The following is a 19,944-nucleotide window of genomic DNA, read 5'->3' as shown; positions in this document are numbered from 1 at the left end:
TCACAGCGGGGGGGGGGGGGGGGGGGGCAAGGCGACCTGGGGGGCGTTTCATCAAACAATTAGTCGGTGGTTTTCTCCGACTAAATGTGATTTTCACCGACTAATTTCATTTTCACCGACAATTTTGCCATCACCGACTAAATTCCATTTCATGAAAATTTGTCGGTGATTTTCTCCGACAAATTATTGGAAACCACCGACTAATTTTGTCGGTGGCCTTCACCTACCGACAAAACTTATTTTCACCGACTAATCCTATTTTCACCGACTAATCAGCCTTTTGAGGGCCTTTGCAGCTAAAATCGATCAATTTCAGTTGATTTTGAATATTACATTTTAATAAATTGCTTATTTTTCATTTCATTGAGAAAATTCAAAGAAAATGTATTTATTTTTAGTCAATGACAAATAAAAAGTAGACATTTCAAGAATAATATTATCATCTTTAAAACTATATTATATCAATCAATACATAGGAAACATCTTCAAATGTACACATTTTTTCAAACATAATTTTCTTTAACCCACATAAATTATTGTGCATTTTTTAATCAATAATGTCTGATAATGTCTGAAAAAATGCGACCTCATTGACTTTTGTACAAGTTTTTTCAATGTTCATTAGTGTTGTTGGTGTTGCTGCTGCTGTTGTCATCGTGATTGCTGGAATTGCTGTTTGTTTTTTGCTGCTCTTGGTGTTGTGGGTGTGGTTGTTGCATCTCCTGGTGCAATTAGTTATTTTTGCTACTGATGTTGCTCAAGGTGTTGCCTGTGTGGTTGCTGTTGTCATCGCTGCTCCTGCTGCTGTTTACGAGTGTGGCTGTTGCATCTCCTGATGCATTTATTGATGTTGTCGCTTGTGTTGTTGCTTGTATGATTGCTTGTTAGAATCCTTGCTGTTGGCTTTGTTTCTACTGTCGTTGTTGCTACTGCTGTTGATGTTTACCACTGTGGTTGTTGCATCTCTTGATGAAGTTATTTATGTTGCGCCCGATGTTCCCTGCATGGTTGTTGGAGCTCCTGCTGCTGTTGATGTTGTCGGTGTGGTTGTTGCATCTCTTACTGTAGTTGTAGTTTCGGCTGCTGATGCTGTTGTTGCTCCTGCTGCTGTCCATGTTCATTGAAGTAACTGAAATGGATTTAATTTATAGAGCACGTGATATTTTATTAATAAAGATATCAATTTCCATCATTATTGATATCAGTCATTTATTCTTAATTTAATTATCATTGTTAAAACTTACATTTTTTTATTTCTAATGTTTGAAATAAGAACTTTAAGTTCTAAGTGGTTAAAATATTGTCACCAAAGCCTTATTAAACAATGAAAACAAAGAAGTTAATAACAAAGAAATGCATAAGAAAATGATTAAAATTTCCTCTTTTTTTTATACACAATTGATTTTAATGACTTGGGTTTTTCTCATTGGTTTACCAAAGAAAGGGAGTCAAAATCCAAAATTATCACATTTGGTCTTTATTTCTTGAGCCAAATGCTGATTTCATGCAAGAGTCATGTTATCATATCAAATAAAAAAACAACAACATCAGGAACAGCAGCATGATTTCTGAAGCGAGTGCACAATCAACAGGCAAGATCCTGAGGCACCCCCCCCCCTACCAAGATCATTTGAATTAATGAGGTTTCATGACTGCTTTTGTAGGCATTACATTTATACAGGCCTACAAGAGATATAATTTTTTTTTTTTTTTTTTTTTGGGGGGGTGATCTTCCAGTGTTACTCCCATACAAAGCAGATGGTGATGGGGCGGGGGTCTAATAGGAATGCAGAACAATGGAACATTAATTTACTACTTTGGCAATAGAAAGCAAGTCACACCATCTAGCATTGATTGATATTGGTTGTTTTACAACTGTCCAATAAATATCACCATTTATCAACTAAGCATCTAAGCACTTATAGATGTCTTTGTTTTCAAATATTGACTGGTAGAAGACCAAATAAAGAAGAGAACAATACCAGTAATTTAATTTTTTTTTTAATGTGACTTTACTTTCTTCGCCAAAGTGATGCAGTCATAATTAAGAGTGTTTTAACTTACAAGTGACATCACATTTCCTGCCTTCTTGTCTGGCCCTCCTAAACCTTCAACCATTTATACTTGTGTAACTTTGTATCTCATGTATGTCTGAAAAGTTTGGTTGAAGCCTCCACCTGAAGGAAAAATAGTATTGAAATAACTAATTAAAATATTTGCCATAATCTGGTATTTCTTCTCACATGTATATGTTCATTTCTAAAAACAGGAAATAAAACATCTTTTGATTACCAGGTTTCATATAGAAGGGGGTAAATAAAGGGTTCAAGTTTTTATTATGTTAATAAAAAATACAAACAATAGTAAATGACATATGCTCTGGCTGAGAAACTTAAAAAGTGAAATTATTCCTCACAATGTAGCTTGTATGTACATACACATGAGCAAGTAGTGTTAAATGGATTGAGGGGTGAGAGCAGGGGCTCCGGAAACCGGGGGGGGGGTGCATGTTAGCTGCAGGGTCAGCGGAATGGTTTTTACAGTGAGCGGGCTGACCATGCAAAAAATCGTAACCAGATGGTCATTTCATATTTTTCAGCCCCCGCACTGTTTTCCAAAATCATGTACAAAAATGTAAAATTGACCATCTGCTTATGATTTTTTGCATGGTCAGCCCCCCCCCCCCCCCACTTTCGGCTCAGCCCCCTCACTTTCAAAACCGTTCCGCTGACCCTGCAGCTAACATGCAAAATATATCTCTATTATGTCTTTCATGCTTATGTAATGTTTGCATTTCAAACTGACTTTAAATAGAAAATCTGGTCACAGTCCGATTTCATTGTCATTGATTTGGGTTTTTATGATTTTACATTCTGCAACCAAAACAATATCCTTCATTATTTTTTAATCATTATCGCATTTTACTAGTCTACATGTTACCTGTGGTTGCATTTCAATCTCAGTATTTCTTCACCCATTGCCAAATCTTCTGTCACATGTTCATCAGATTGGCCGCTGGCACATTCCTTGCTGTAGTAGACCAGTCAGAACCTTGCTTTCTAGTTCCAGATCCTTCTTCTTCTGCATACTGTTCAAATGTCCATAGTCTGAAATTTAAATATTAATAATATCACATTGTTATACATGTAGCAAAGAAAATATGTAGATTTACAGTGATCATTGAAAAATACTGCACTTTCAATGAATATTGTTGACATTTCATAAAGGGGAATGATCGAATATACCAATCATTTTTCTTCTTTTATTATCCTGAAATTTCTAGAATTTACCAACAACCGGTCAACAATTTATCCTTGTTAATTCATATAATTTTCACTTGATTATAAACAAGACGGTAATTAACACATTAACCATACAAAATAGTAAAACAGCTTTTTCAATAATTTTTTTTTAAATTCAAAAATAAAAAGATTTTTTTTTCTAACTCAATAGCGCTTGGATACCTTGCCAGTTAAAAGCCACGATCAAATTAATAAAAAAATATGAATAGGCTCCTAATTCATAACTGCAGCAAATTGCATCCCCATCAAACTGTCAACTATTTCTGGACTGTGACCTTTGTTCAATGGAACTTTAATATGAGATTCAAGGCAGAAAAATACTTGGGATTGATGAGAACCATTCCATATTCTCCTATATTTTTTTTCTAATGAAGAGACCTTTAACCTTTACATGCTTTTTAAGGTTAGGTATGACTAGACTCTAACTTTATGTGGTACGACAATATTTTTCAAAAAATAGATTAAGAGACATTATCAACAATAATTTAATTTATTTACCCCAATAACACCGATGCTATTGCAGATTCATGCTAAATAGTAATTTGTCTAAAAAATTGACTAAGAAAAATAAAAGCAAAACAAACTTCATAATCGCACACAAATGAAGAGCATTATTTCGTCTCCCCCAAATTGGACGATCAATCTTTTTTTTTAAAGGGAGCTATGCAACACAATGGCTCATTTCACTTGGGTGCGCAAAGTCAAAGATAATTTAAGATAGATCTAGGCCTATAAGCTATACCAGTACGGCCACAGGCCGGGTGCACTATTTAAAACTTAGATCTAATAATTTTTTTATATCTAGATTTTAATATTTATTGGGTGTGAACGCACCTCTGCCACAATCGCATCACCCCCCCCCCCCACGAATCCTCGCCAGCTGTCGAGAGCCTTCACTTCATTCGACTTGTGACTTGCTAAGCCAGGCTAAGCCTACATTAATAGTTGAGAACATCCACTTTACAAATTTACCACTCACACTATTACCATGTGATTTAGCTCCTGTTCAATTCCAGTATCTGTAACACAGAATTAGGATGGCCCCATTGCCAATGGCATTGGATATGTGTACATTTACAATTGCACACGCTGGAAGGTGGCGAGATATTTTTTTCTCAATTTCATTATAATGCGTATAAAAGTCGGCGTAGAGCTTCCCTTTTTTACACTCTTCGTCCTTCTTCTTCTTGACGGAATTTATTTTCGATGACATGCTCAATAACTGGTTTGTATAGGGACTGTGGTCCAGGAAGGGGTCGGGGTGACCACCCCTATGAATTTTTAAGTAGTGAAAAATGGGGAAATGAAAAAAAAAAAGAGAAAAAGGACGAAAGGATGAAATAAGAAAGAAGAGTAATAAGAAGGAAAGGCCTGGATTGTGTAACACGAAATCATACCTTGTTTTGTTTCCTTTAGACCTTCTGCCCCCCCCCCCCTCCCCTCTTCCCCTCCTACCCATCCAAACACATATTGATATTTTTTCTTCCCTCAAAATAAAATGTATCACAAAATAAATATGTTAATAGCCCTTTGATAACGATGTGGCAATTATTTCTCGGTGAACAGCGCCAGCTGTTGCGAACGCCCATACTGTTCTCCCTATTAGTCTGTTCTGCTATCCCTGTTCCCCTCTCTCCGTCATCTCCCCCCCCCCCCCCCTCTCTTCATTTCTATCGATCTCGTTCTCGATCTCTCTCTCTCCCTCTTTCTCACTGTAGACCCCCTTCTTGTTTTCACACACACACACACACTCTCTCCACTCTCTCTCCCATTTTTTAATTTGTTATTTAAAAAAAAAATTACAGTGCATTTTCACATGTTTAAATTCACTGCCAATAATATCAAACGAGTAACAACATTGGACCTGTTTTTTTTTTTTACTGGAAAAAAGCAACCCCCCCCCCCCCCCTCATTGTGGAAATCAACTAAACTTTTTTACACGTATGCCTCAAACGGCAAAAGGCCATAAAATTGATCCTTTAAAAATCACTAGAAAAAAATATTATTTGGGCAAACCCATCAATTATCAGTATACACGATCAGTCTGATATCACAGGCCTATTCAATGGTAGGCATATATGTTCACATAGATACTTCAAAACATTATTTACTTTATTCGACAAGAGAATTTTTATTCAACAATGATCACCTTAGAAAAAAATTAGGAAGCCAAAGTCGATTTATTTTCATAATTGACGTCAAGCAAACATAGACGAAAATGAAACCGGATTCGCCCTTTATTTCATGTTTAAGTTTGCATTAGGAGATGATAAGGTATGAATTGTATTTGGCTTCTTCTTCCGCATTCCAATATCTGTTTTCTTGATGAATTATCACATATCTATTTAAAAAACAAATAAGCCCCGTCTCTCTTCTTCTATTACTTGGCCTATATGTTGTGGCAGGAGGCATTGACATTGACCCAACGCTGCGTGGCAAAACTTTTTAAAAACCCACTCGGCCAAACGTCGTCATTTTAAAGACCATAAGATTGATATTGGTGGTGATTGTGATAATAGCAATGGTGATGATGCTGTTGTTGATATTTGTTCGTTTGTTTTATGTTTATTTCTGCGTTCACAATACATTATCAAAAATATTGACATTGTTTGCAATATACAAAATAATCCATAATGTATACAACATAAACATAATACATAATTAGAAATAAAATGATGTGGGCATATACTTCACATTTTAATAATAATAAACATTAACAAATGAACGCAGGAGACCGCTATCGTGAGCGGTTAAGCTTCTAATTAATGGCGGCCTGCCTCATAAAAAAGGTTCGTGACTAAGATTGGTAATTACTGAACAAGTGGGTGCAATGCAGGTGCAGGTGCGGGTGCTGCAGATAGCAGTATAATTTTTTACTATTTTTTTTATTTAATTTACAGTGGTTAATGAGGATGAATTGAAGTATGGGATGAATACTGATAATGATGATGATGATGATGATAATGATGATGATGGGGTAGTTATGATGATGATGATGATGGATGATGATGATGATGATGATGATGATGGTGATGATGATGATGATGATGGTGATGATGATGATGATGATGGTGGTGGTGATGATGATGATGATGATGGTGGTGATGATGATGATGGTGGTGATGATGATGATGATGGTGGTGATGATGATGATGGTGGTGATGATGATGGTGGTGGTGATGATGATGATGATGGTGGTGATGATGATGATGATGATGATGGTGGTGATGATGATGGTGATGGTGGTGGTGATGATGATGATGATGATGATGATGGTGGTGGTGGTGATGATGATGATGATGGTGGTGATGATGATGATGATGATGATGATGATGATGTGGATGATGATGATGATGATGATGATGATGATGATGATGGTGGTGATGATGATGATGATGGTGGTGATGATGATGGTGGTGATGATGATGATGATGATGGTGGTGATGATGATGGTGATGGTGGTGGTGATGATGATGATGATGATGATGATGATGATGGTGGTGATGATGATGATGATGATGGTGGTGATGATGATGATGATGATGATGATGATGATGATGATGATGTGGATGATGATGATGATGATAATGATGATGATGATGATGATGTGGATGATGATGATGATGATGATGATGATGATGATGATGATGATGTGGATGGTGATGATGATGATGATGATGTAATTATGATGATAATGATGATGATGATTATGATGATGATGAGGGGCCCACATTGTACAAGCATTGCTTTTTAGTGGGTCCCTCCATTTCCATCTTAATTTAATTTCTATTAGAAAATAGTTTACATATTTAAAACCTACAATGTGTTGCCCAAATTGTCTAAGTGTTGTTTTTTTTCTTCACAACATATGTATTATTATTTTTTTTGTGCAACGGATACAAATATTTGTGTTTATATATGGTATACAATTTGTTTTTGTTTGATGGAAGTGAAATAAATAAATTTGAATTTGAATTTGAATTTTGAATTTGATGATGATGATGATGGGGTAGTTATGATGATTATGATAATAGTGTGACGGTGATAATATTATGACGATCGCTTATGGTTATTGCCTCCCGAACTGTATCCGTCATTGATCTTTTTTGTTTTTGCATTATATAGACAAGTGTTATCACTCTTATGCATATTTAGGCCTATATAAAATGCATTTGGTAGCAGGGAAGGCAAGAATCTACACAAACCCTATCAGCATGACCAGTAGAATCTTAAAACTTAAATACCACATCTATCTTTTCATGATGACAACTTCCTTTTTATAGGAATATCATCGAGTCCCGTCATCAGGAATAAAGTAAGCGGGTGGGGGGTGTCAAATGTTCATGCGAGTGCCAATCTTCGTTCAAACCTAATTTATCAATTCTTGCCTCAGCTCCTTACCAATATCATTCATAACGTCAAATTATGATACCACCCTGACACCCCAATTTACCCTATCATTTGTAAAGGCTCCCGCAATGTGTGGTCCTCCTCGTTACCCTATCAAGCTCCGGTAGTGGTAGAGGGGTGCAGAAGCGCACCCCTGTCCGGATCTGTCCTGTCTCAAAGTGAATGACAGATAAAGACTTGATGTGTGACGTAAATGAGACAGCCTCGCCAAAATAAAAGATATCGCCAAACATTTATGATTCTGATAAAATTAATATATGGATGAAACGTTTTTAAGGATCCATTTGACACGCACAATGTGTTTCCTTTTTTATTATGTTAACGATCAAATTCTGGTGTCGAGGAAATATATTTTAGCTAGTTTCGGTTCCTAATATCGTTATGATAGAGTTATATTGTCAAATCTCACTGTACATCTTTGTTCTCTCAACAATGGCGTATCTGGAAAAAAAATATAGCAGCGAGTGGGGGCAAGGGCTGAAATCGCGCCCCTTCTAAAATCTGAAATAATAATAATAATGATAAGCACTGAAGTCGCTCTCCTTCCAACAAATGGATTACCGTTCGAATCGCGCTCGTTCCAATTTTTAACGCCGAAAGCTTTTCAATTGAAACTAAGAAAATGAAGGGATGAAAGCATTGAAAGTTTACAGTTTTATGCCTTTTATTTTTACCCTCCCCTTTCGTGTCTTCCTTTTTATTTCTTTTCTTTGTTGCCCCTTCTTTCATTTTTTACGCCCCTGAAAAGGGTGTCCCTCTCTCGATACACCACTGTCTCTCCAAATGTTTAGAAAAAGTGAAAAGGGCTTTTGTTTCACTACTTGATTGGAATGAACACAATCAGCAACTCTGTGGTTCTTTTTGTTGTAGATGATGTGAGTTTTGTTGACAACAACAAAACAACAACAAAAACCACCAGTTACTGGGTGTTGTTACTGTTGCTGCTTTGTTGTTATTTTTGTTGCTAAAACCAAACCAATATTCATACAATTATCTAGAATATAAAACACTCGATCTCAAATTCCTGAGGAAAAACAGTCCTTATCATGAGCTTGCGTTTGTAAAAATTGTGAAAATATAGAAAGAAATAGCACATCGAAATGAAAGCACCCCCTCTACGATTGAGGTAAAAATAAGTATTTAATCATTAGACCTGGGGTAATGTTGCTCGTGAGAGTTATGCAATGATTTTTTTTCAGTCAGTTCATGATGGTTATATCATTGACGTCAATAAGAAAAAAAAATAGCAGTGGTGTTTCTTATCTGAAAGGTTCGCAATATCCAACTGAACAAACAATTAAATCTTACTGATGATGAACTGTGCACCAATTTCTCTGTACATATCTGTTAAATCCAAGCTCCTTTTTTTCTCTCCCCCCCCCTCCCACCCCGATTATCTGCGTCCTGTTTTGCTTCATCCGTGAATCCCTTGTGGGTCCATAATTATCCTCTATGATCCACATATATAAACGTTCGTTTTCCTGGTCAAAATAATATTAAATGTTTTTAAAATTGTTGTAACCCTCCAGACGCGATACCTGTTGGTCGCCTATACAGTATTCTGCTGTAAGTAAGATATCAGTTTGTACGTCACAATATTTATAGTGGAGGGGTTTATTTTCAATTGGTCTAATGCCAATTCATCCAATTACCAACTCGTCTACTATCATTTGGTCTACCATCAGTTCATCCACTATCCATATGGTTTGATTGTCATTTCGTCCACTCACCGTTTCGTCTAATAACCAGTTGGTCCAATAGCCATTTAGTTCATATATTATATACCATTTGGTCTAATTGGACTAGGTGTTAATTGGGTGAAATGAATGAAAATGATATGGATATTAGACCAACTGGTTATGAGACAGAAGTGGTCTTAGACGAACTGGTGATTAGACGAAGAAATGATGGTACCAAAATAATGGTTATTGGAAAATGGTACGTTTAATAGACGAAATTTATGTTGATGGACGGAATGTCATTGGACTAAAAAAGGTAAACCATGTGATGAGTGGACGAGAGTTGACAATAGACGAATTAGCAGTTTACCAGTGGAGGTTGCGATGTTAGGAAGGATACATTTGGAGGGAAATAGCATGCCAGTTTCAGCCCTACCCAAAACTTTTTTTCCAAAGGGTTTGCATAGGCCATTACACTCGAAAGTGATTATGCTTGTATTTATCTTATTTTTCATTTATATTGGTCTTATTATCTATAAGACACGGTACTGTAACAATAACTGGGGCGGATGGGGGGTGATGTCTCTCGGATTTTTTCAAAAATAAATCTTCGTTGGGGTTGGTTGCCCCCCCCCCCCCCCCCCCCCAAAAAAAAAAAAAAAAAAAAAAAAAAAAATTTTGCTCTTTGAAAGTTGACATCTTTGTGATAAATCCTGGGTACGCCCCTGATGACGATGGTGGTCGTTTTGGACCAACATCGCCCGCTGCTCCCCGTCTCCAACCAGTGGAGGAGTACGTCAGTCTCTCACGGCATTCCTATAATTCTAATCAAAACTCTGACAAATTAGGTCTGATTGGTTCACACCGTCTGCACTGTTTATCGTTGAGGGTGTCGTGCCGAGATTCGGACCCTGACAGCCAGTCATGCAAACTTGAAGAATAACAGAAATCGTGACAGAAGATGGGTGAAAGCATGCAGGAAGGACAGGGGAGGGGAGAGAGAGGGAGAGAGAGAGAGGGGGGGGGGAGAGACAGACAGATAGACAGAAGGAATGAGAGAGGGAGGGAGAGGGAGGGAGGGAATTATTGGCGCGAGTGAGTGTCCCTTTAAACTTCCACGACCGAGACAGAAAATGATAATTGAGAATAAGAAAAAGAAAGGAAATTCAAGAGAAACGTGTAAGACATACAATAATTTCATGGATATATTCAGATCTTACACTTCCTACACCTCACACTTCATTGATTTTCAGAAAGGGTCAAAAATTGTCCTCTCTCGCATCCTTGTCTCGCGACTATTTAGAGCCCCCACCCCACCCCGGTACGCCATAGTCTGCAGGCACAGACCCTAATTGAAACTTTGCTGCAGGACCAAAAACCTATTAAAATCATACTTACATTATCCATTAATTTCTACGATACATGAACGAAAGTCCCTTCAAATCTACCTGAATATTAGCCTATTGTCAATAATCGGAAACTTTTATTTGAAAACGAATAAGAATGATACTACATTAACGGTTGCCCCCCTTTTCATCCACATCATCATGGCTATGATATAAACAATATCGCACAACAACGTCTATACAGACTAAAGAACATTAAAGAATAACAAATTACCTTCAAACAGCATGATAATCTAAAGCATTTGCCATGCCCCAAATAGATAATAAATCAGTCAAATGGTAAAGCACATAAAATTAATGTTCCGAACCTAATCAAAATAATGAATGATATATTATCGTGGTCATAAAACGGGTAAATATTTTGAAGAGATTGAATTTCATTTAAAAAGAAATGAAGGACTCCACGCAAAAATCACTCTCTGTAAAATCGTTATCGAATGTCATGAGTTATGATTGGCCCTCAGTTTTGATTTGAAAAACGCGAAAGGGAAATTTGAAACGAAAAATAAAATGTTGCATGTCTTCATCGTGTGGTTAATATTGTAATCTTTAGACATGGAAATAAACGAAACGAAATGAAGATTTATGCTCTCTCAATACAAACTGATCAAAGCAAATATGATCCAAGTCCATGATTTGAACGTCAATGTATTTCGCAAATGATTCCATTATTATTATGATGCAAAATGTGCGCCATTTCAAGTAGATATCAAAAGGGAAAATCGAAGGTCATTTTGTCTTCTCATTCGACTCCCCCCCCCCCGCCCCATACATCTCTTTATAGAGGTATACTCCTTTTTCACTCGTATTTGAGTGACATCCTAGATCAATCGTGAATCGACTTGAGTGATTGGTGATGCTGAGGTCACTCCGGATGAGTGACAATATACTTATTTTAGTCCAAATTCATTATACTTTTTTTGAAATTCACCACTTTCATTAAAGGACAAGTCCATCACCTCAACTAAACGTTGATGTGAATAAATAGATAAAATCGAACAAGCGTAACTGATAACACTGGAAATGTAATAAAAATCGGGTGTGAAATTAAAAAAAGTTATGACTTTATAAAGTTTCGCTGAATATTATATACAAAACGGTTATTATGCACGCCCTGGTCGGTATGGAAATGGGGGTACTGATGACGTCTTCCACTCACTAATTCTTTAGAATTTGATTTTATGAAATATGAAATATTTAAATGTTCTCCTCATTGTCATGTGGAACTCAAATTAAGTTTTATTCCTGCATGAACAAGTTGTATTACTGTTGTTTAAACATTGTATGATTCAGTCAAATTGGTCTTTTTAGTCAAATCTCTAAAATCTGAAATATTGTGTAGTAATTCAAACAATAAAAGACAAAATAAGTGGTGAGAGAAATCATCGACTCTCTCATCTGCATGTCACTGAGTTGGGTATATGTTTGGTGAAAAATAAGCGAAACTTTAAAATTTCACTTCTTTCTTAATTCACACCTGCGTTAGATGAAATTTTCAGCGTTATGCTTGTTTGATTTTCTCTATTGGTTCAAATCATCATTTTTCTTGGGTGGACTTGACCTTTCAACATAAAATGACTATCCTTTTCGCCCTTTAGAGAGTTTTTTTTCACATCCCTGCAAAAGTTATGTTATAAAGCATAGCCCTGGGAGGCAGGGGTGCTGGTGCTGAAGCACCCCCAACATTTGTTTGGGGGTGCTTCGTGTATTATTCTCCATAGGCAGCACCCCCGGGTATTTTGGAAAATGTGAACAAAGTGAAGAAAAAAAAGGAAAAACCAAAATGACCTTAATTCTGTAGTGAACCCCCTTTTTTAAATTGCTTTTCAAATTTGATCTCCATTTTGTAGTAATTTTTTTTCTCTTCAAATTGTCATCAGCACCCCCAGTAAAAAAAAAAAAGAATCGTTCCCAGTGCCATGTTATAAAGGCACTCTTGTGACAACGTAAGCCTTGTTTGATAGCTGGCAATCATGATTCCATCATAATTCCTCCAAATGAATAGTGATTGGTTCATGTTGATTGTATTATTATTGTTGGAAGAAGGACTCGGAGGGGTGCGTGTTATCCCAACCATGGTGGTATCATGGACCTATTCCATGGTGGTATCGAGGGATTGGTTTGGTGGTTTCGATGGTTTATGGAAGGAACTCGGAAAAGGAAGGGAAAACAATCTGATTCTAACGATGATATAATATTTTTCTCTCTATTTATATCTCTCCTCACTCCGACTCCCTCCCTCTCCTTCTCGCTGTGACTCTCTCCCTCGTTTCCCCACCCTCCTTCCGCCCTCCCCTCTTAGTCTGCAGGCACAGACCCTGATTGAAACTTTGATCAACAAGTGTGTCTCCACGCAAAGACTAGCACATACACAACTTGTTGTTTCAATAAATTGAGGGCCTTCAGTACACAAGGCATGAGTAGGCTGCAATTCAGACCCTTTACTCGAGCTAAGGGTTTGCCCAGCAGACTACGCCCCTCTTCCCCATTCTCTCCCCTTTTCCTCGTCTCGCTCATCCCTCTCTCCCATCATCCTTCCTTCGCCTCCCTCTCCTCCTTCCTCTCTCATTCGCTCTATATCCTTCGTCCGTCAGTCTCTCTCTCCGTCCATCCCTTCCCCCATCCTTAATCACTCACAAAGTCATGACGTCAGTTAATTTTTTTGTCTCTTCATGCACCGTCATTTGTTAGTCCATGCCATTATTATGCCTTTACTGCATTGTTTTAATTCTGATAATTTTCTTCTAATACTCATTTCTCACAATTTCCTTACATGGAAAATGGAAATCAGAAACGCACCTATATCACTCTAAATGCAAAATAGCCAACCTAGTCCCTAATCACATGCACTCCTCTCAGAGTGAGACGAGGACCAGTCATTTTGGAGTGGGATTTACATCTTTTGAGAGTGGATTTACCTCTTTTTGGAGTGAAAATTAAAAAAATATATATACTCTGTTCACTCCAGAAGGAGCTATTATCCACTTTCAAAAGATGTAAATCCAAGCCCAAAATGACTGGTCCCTCTTCTCAGCCTTAGAGGGGTGCGGATTAGGGACGAGATTAGATCTTTTGGTTTTAGAGTGTGGATTTTATAATACACTGTTCAACTTTTGTTAAACAACGCTGTTCACTACTAGTATATGTGAATCATACAGTAGTTGTTTAAACAGTTTAAACAAGCGTTTAAAATATTAAACAACAAAGTTCAATTTCTAATATTTAATTCTCAATAAATTAAGCATGGTTGTTTAAACTGTTTAACAGCTACTGTACGATTCATTTTATAGTAAACAGCGTTGTTTTAACATTTTAAACCGCGTTTTTACTGTGATGGTGGTAGTTAGTGTTTTCTTCTTTGTTTGATATCGCTCAAATTATAGAAGAATAATGTTGCAATTAAACACAATTTGCATAATTTTTCACTCACCGCCCCCATATCATCCTCAGAAGAGTTTGGGCCCCACAGAACTTATTATTTTGCACTCTTTTGAGATTCTGATATCCTTTCATCCTGAAAACCCGCTGACGTTGAACCGACCTTGACCTTTGACATTGTGTAATCGGACCGGTCGTAAGTTTACGACCAAGTACGCAACCTGGTCGTAAATCAATGACCCAGACGTTGTAGTATACCACGAGCTAACCTCTTTCTGTCGTATCAGGTATTTGCATATCTAAATCAAAATTTTGATAGTGCATTTTAACAAAACAACATAAAACAGTGCTGAACTTGAGAAAAAGAAATTGGGCCTAACGAGTAACAACACCACCCCACTGGCCCGCCAATACAAATAAAACAAAAATAAAACAAAATGGGACATTGACGTAGTATATGTTTTGGCGGTTTCAACAGAGTACACTGTAAAAACTGTGGTGTTAAAACTGACACCAGTTAGGACCACACCCTGAGATGTTAAAATTACACCTTAGAGATTGAATATAACACCAACGAGTGCAAATGTAACAGCCAAAGGTGTTGTAATAACACCATATAGCTGTTAAACTAACACTGTCAATTTAACATCGGTGTAAAATAACTGGTGTGGTCCTCTATCACGGGTTAACACCACAGTTTTTGCTGTGTACAACTTTGACTTGCATTGTACGTTTTGATTTATTATCAAAATATTTCTTCTCTGATTTCAGCACCCCCACACCAGTTGCCCCACACTGATATGTTTTAAGCTGTTGGAATTCACTTAGGACGCATTTTTGGCGGGAATATGTCACTGAATAGACCATGTTTACTTACTTTAATTTAAGCTCACGATATGGATTTTTGCTTGTTCATTGATCATAATGTGGCTCCTTCTCTGACTGGTATGAGAACATTCAAGATAATTTATTTAGTTATTACTTATTTATTCATGTTTTATTTTACATAATCAATAAAAACAGTGGAGGGTAGTCTGGTTCAGTTTAAAAAAACCCCGCTTTACAATGGAGCCCTCCTGGAATAAAAGAACATAAGTATCAGGGGCCGCGGAACGGTTTTCAAAGTGGGGGGGGGGGGGGGCTGAGCCAAAAGTGGGGGGCTGACCATGCAAAAAATCACAATCATATGGTCATTTTTACGTTTTTGTACACGGTTTTGGAAAAAAGTGGGGGGGGGGGGGGGGGGCTAAAGCCCCCCAGCCCCCCCCCCGCTTCCGCGGCCCCTGAGTATGATAAAATAGATAGCAGAACATGAACGTGGTAAATGAATAGATAACAGAAAATGAATAAGATGAAATAAATAACATAAATCAAAATATGAAAACATAAGCGTAAACATATATACCGTAATAAAGTTCGGCTTCACGTGGTATACTACTAGTACCCCGTGCAGCCTTGCAAACTAAGTATACAGTTTGTGAGTGATAGATGGTATTGTAACTAAGAATTTACTAAATTTTTTTTTTGGGGGGAGAGGGGTTGACAGAGGGAGAGCTCACCTCAATGGAATAAAAATGATTAAAGAAATAAAATGATAAGATACAAAAATAAAACCGAGGTCTATTTTGATTAATACATTTCTATAACATAGCAAACTCAACTGAAATGCGGTCAAGAATTTGTTGAATTCATAATGTTTATCTCATAGGCCTATATTCTAGTTCAATTTTATCGCTTCCTTTAAAATCCGCATTCTTTGATGTGATTTACGTTTTTTGAATCATAAAAATATTATTACTGCAATAAAGTTAACGCAAAGTAAACAACTATTCAATTCACTTTCCTTGTACTAAAAACAACTATACACGTCACTATACATGTATACAGCTATAGGCCTGCCAAGATTTATGATATCATTTTTTAAAAATCTTTAAATCATCAATATTTTTGTATAAGGGCCATGTGAAATTGCACTGCCGTGGGAATAGGAAAGTCATGAGCCCAGAAATGACACGTGAAGCGTTGTTAGATATAACATACGTATAGAATATATAGACTAAAATATATTTATACATAATCTAACACCAAGATATTTTATCGATAAGTACATACTTCATCTGTGCCCCCCTTGGAAAATCCTGGATCCGCCCCTGATATAAACTTTGCATTGAACAATGTTTGTAAATTTGTATGAGAAACAGAAAGAAGATGAAATAAAATAACATCAGAGAGGACTTATTAAAAAAAAAATCGATAGTGACAATGTTCTTGATAATCAGGACACCCCCCCTCTGACAATCCTTCCCGTTTAGCATTAGGCCCATGCCCCTTTCCCGAAAACGACAGAGATAATGGCAAATTGTGTCTACACTGAAAATTGCTGTTATTTCCTCCAAATTCTGTGTCCTAAAATATTATTCAACGTGACTAGGATGGCCTTTTTTAATTTTAATTTTTTTATATTGGAGGTACATTAATCCTTTGAATGTTTTCACATAAAAATGGCTTCTATCTCACAATGGAAGTTCACGGAGAGTAGAGCGACTGGAACATAAGGATATACATCTCAGAATTATGTAAAGTTTGATGTTGTTTGGGTCAGTTGCAGTGGCGTACATATATCTGGGGGAGGGGTGCTTGCTCCCTCCAAAGCTTTTACGACCAAGGAAAAAAAAAGGAAAGAGAGAACGGTGAAACATGATATTATTTTCTGAATGTTATCATGATTATCACAAAATGTGATTGTTTTGTTATAAAAATGTCGAAATTTCTCCTCACTCGCTTTGCTTTCTCACAAAAAAAATTGCTCGATAGGCCTACGTCACATATCTGCCTTATCTGGCCACCTCAAAATTTTCGGCTCATCAGGCCACTGGCCAGTTGGGCTCTATATGTCTTATAATAAAATATAAATACCCTTTCAAAATGTAGACAATTTATAAGTCATGGAATCATTAAATTTCCACGTGAAAGAAACTGTTGCTAGACTGGGCATGCTCATCTTGGGCCCGGGGAGGTGCACATCGGGTGCACCTTATTGGAGGTGCTATAGCTAGCATACTAACTAACGTCGTTAGGCCACAAGCCACGTGCATATATGTAAATCCACTCAATCTCACGAAAGTAGCAGTCAGCAGAAGGGCAACATTTAGTGTGATAGCCAAGGAGCACGGGTGAATTATGAGTGCACCATTCACCTGCCATGTGAACTTCCCCAGTTAAAAATCCAGGTGAGTTGGGCGGGAAAAAACAAAGAGAACCTTGTTGCATCTGATCGAAGTTCTAGAAAGTCACCCATAATCATTCGCGTGTTTACGTTATCGTCATGTACAGTCCCACGTGTTTAGAAACAAGAGTGCACGGCTGAGAGACCATAAACCTGTCAAACTCAGTCAAAGTTTGCGAGGTCTGTACGTCACTACGTGATTGAGAATGCGATTTGGAACGGGAATTTAAAGGAGGAAGGTAATTTTGGAGGACGACAAAAGACTGCTGATATGCCTGTATTGGACCTGTTACTGATTTGATGTTCAGTTTCAATTAACCATCAGACATCAGAATTGATTATTTTTTACTTGGTTTTGCCGGACTTTCGACTCTTGAAAGTTGGAATTGCATCCTATCCTAATGATCCTAGTCTAGGCCTACATGTAAGTGAGTTTTTAGGTGAGGAAGCGAAGAAGCGGCAGACCTACAAAACCACACAGTGCAAGCATATCCAGGTCTTTTAATGAGCTTGTGTTTGAAGCCCTTAGCTATTAGTATTAATTATGGTGGACCAGTGAGTGTGTAGGTGTGTGTGAGGGGGGGGGGGGTAGGGGTCTCTTGTGGCGTGATCAGAAATTGATTAAAACCCAATTTGACTCAAATTTGGAGGAAATTAAGTTTTAATGTTATTCTCTCACTGATCATTGATCTACAAAGTACAATTTCTGAATTAGGCCTAGATCAAGACTCCTAAATCAGATTTTAATTTAGATCCGGTGCACTAATACGGTCCTGCACTGACTGTACACAATCAGATCCAGACAACAAATTTATCATGAATATTTGAATCTTGGAATACCAGGCTTTGGACCTCTGTTAAACAGCCTCATTTTTTAGCTTGAAGTTGAAGTTCTAATTGCATTTTACGCACGAGCTGTTAATCAGAAAATCATTGACTTGATATCCTATTCTTAGACCAACCTACATGTAGGCCTACTTTAGTTTTAACCCAGAAATACATACCTGTGGAACTAGTAGACTATCATACAACTACAAGTACCGGTACCACATGGCACCCTTTTTTAGTCTCTGCTCTGAAAATATATTATTTCACCTGTGGACTCTAATGCATTTGTGTAGTAAGCCTCTTCCTTTATCATAATTGTTACTGTTACGGTATTTCAAAGTTCTGGTCCATTTGCTATAGGGCCTACATGTATTGTCTTTTTTTTCACTTTTCTTTTTTCTCACTACTTTGGTCTACTAACTACTACATTTATGTAGGTACATATAGGTTTTCTTTAGGCGTGTGTTTTGGAGACTATGTCCCCCTCTATCTCCATCAACATAAAAAAGTTAAGTACACCTCCAACCAAACTTGGACTAATGAAGATATAGGCTAGACCTAGACCTGGTCCTAGTCTTCAACCTTGACTCCGTGACAATGGCGGTACCAGAAGTTTTAAGGGGGGGCAATGGTGGAATACTCTTTTTTTGGGGGGGTGGGGGCAAGGGCAAATATACCTTTAAATGCACCCCCTCTTGGTGCCCTAAGTAGGACATTGTCCATGTCATGAGCAGATGAAACATTCTGGATCTTTTTTCATACACAAAAAATATCAGGAAAATATTTTAATTTTGTGGTTTTGCCCAATAATATTTGATGCATAATCCTAAAAAAAATAATTCTGCACACATTTTTAATCTGACCTACATGTATATGGTGTAAAAATAGATTCCCAAATGCTATTGTGTTTTTAATAGATCTACTTGTTTTATTTATTTTAAGTCAGACTAAAAAAGCTAGGAGGGATTTACACTCCCTTTATATGTACATGTATGTAAATTTATTTCAGTATGTTATCATCTACCTTAGATGTGTAAAAATAATTTAGAATTTGAACAAGGTGGTTACCTGTAGGAATATGATAAACAAATTTCAAAATTAATGAAATAATTATTGCCTTGAATTTGAAACAGATCTCTTTAATATATTCAAAGGCCTGTATTCTGATTTTTTGTCTCACCTGCATAGCAGAGTGAGACTATAGGCGCCGCTTTTCCGACGGCGGCGGCGGCGGCGGCGTCAACACCAAATCTTAACCTGAGGTTAAGTTTTTGAAATGACAGCATAACTTAGAAAGTATATGAACCTAGTTCATGAAACTTGGCCATAAGGTTAATCAAGTATTACTGAACATCCTGCCAGAGTTTCATGTCACATGACCAAGGTCAAAGGTCATTTAGGGTCAATGAACTTAGACCATGTTGGGGGAATCAACATCAAAATCTTAACCTAAGGTTAAGTTTTTGAAATGTCATCATAACTTAGAAAATATATGGACCTAGTTCATGAAACTTATACATAAGGTTAATCAAGTATCACTGAATATCCTGCATGAGTTTCACATCACATGACCAAGGTCAAAGGTCATTTAGGGTCAATGAACTTTGGCCGAATTGGGGGTATCTGTTGAATTACCATCATAACTTTGAAAGTTTATGGATCTGATTCATGAAACTTGGACATAATAGTAATCAAGTATTACTGAACATCCTGTG

At 37.1% G+C, this 19,944-nt stretch overlaps 1 long non-coding RNA gene across 1 annotated transcript; it reads right to left on the bottom strand.

Annotated features, from left to right (window-relative positions):
• Positions 1-581: 581 nt before the first annotated feature.
• LOC129259994 (uncharacterized) lies at positions 582-3,041 on the bottom strand. The gene is made up of 3 exons (XR_010295553.1): positions 2,941-3,041; positions 2,065-2,177; positions 582-1,129 (listed from the first exon to the last, which is right to left on the bottom strand). It is a non-coding gene; the product is annotated as an uncharacterized LOC129259994 (long non-coding RNA).
• Between the last annotated feature and the right edge of the window lie 16,903 nt (positions 3,042-19,944).

Source organism: Lytechinus pictus, chromosome 13 (genome assembly GCF_037042905.1).
Source record: "Lytechinus pictus isolate F3 Inbred chromosome 13, Lp3.0, whole genome shotgun sequence".
Taxonomy (NCBI): Eukaryota; Metazoa; Echinodermata; class Echinoidea; order Temnopleuroida; family Toxopneustidae; genus Lytechinus; species Lytechinus pictus.
Note: the sequence above shows the minus strand (reverse complement) of the source record. Positions and strands in the feature narration are given on the sequence as shown.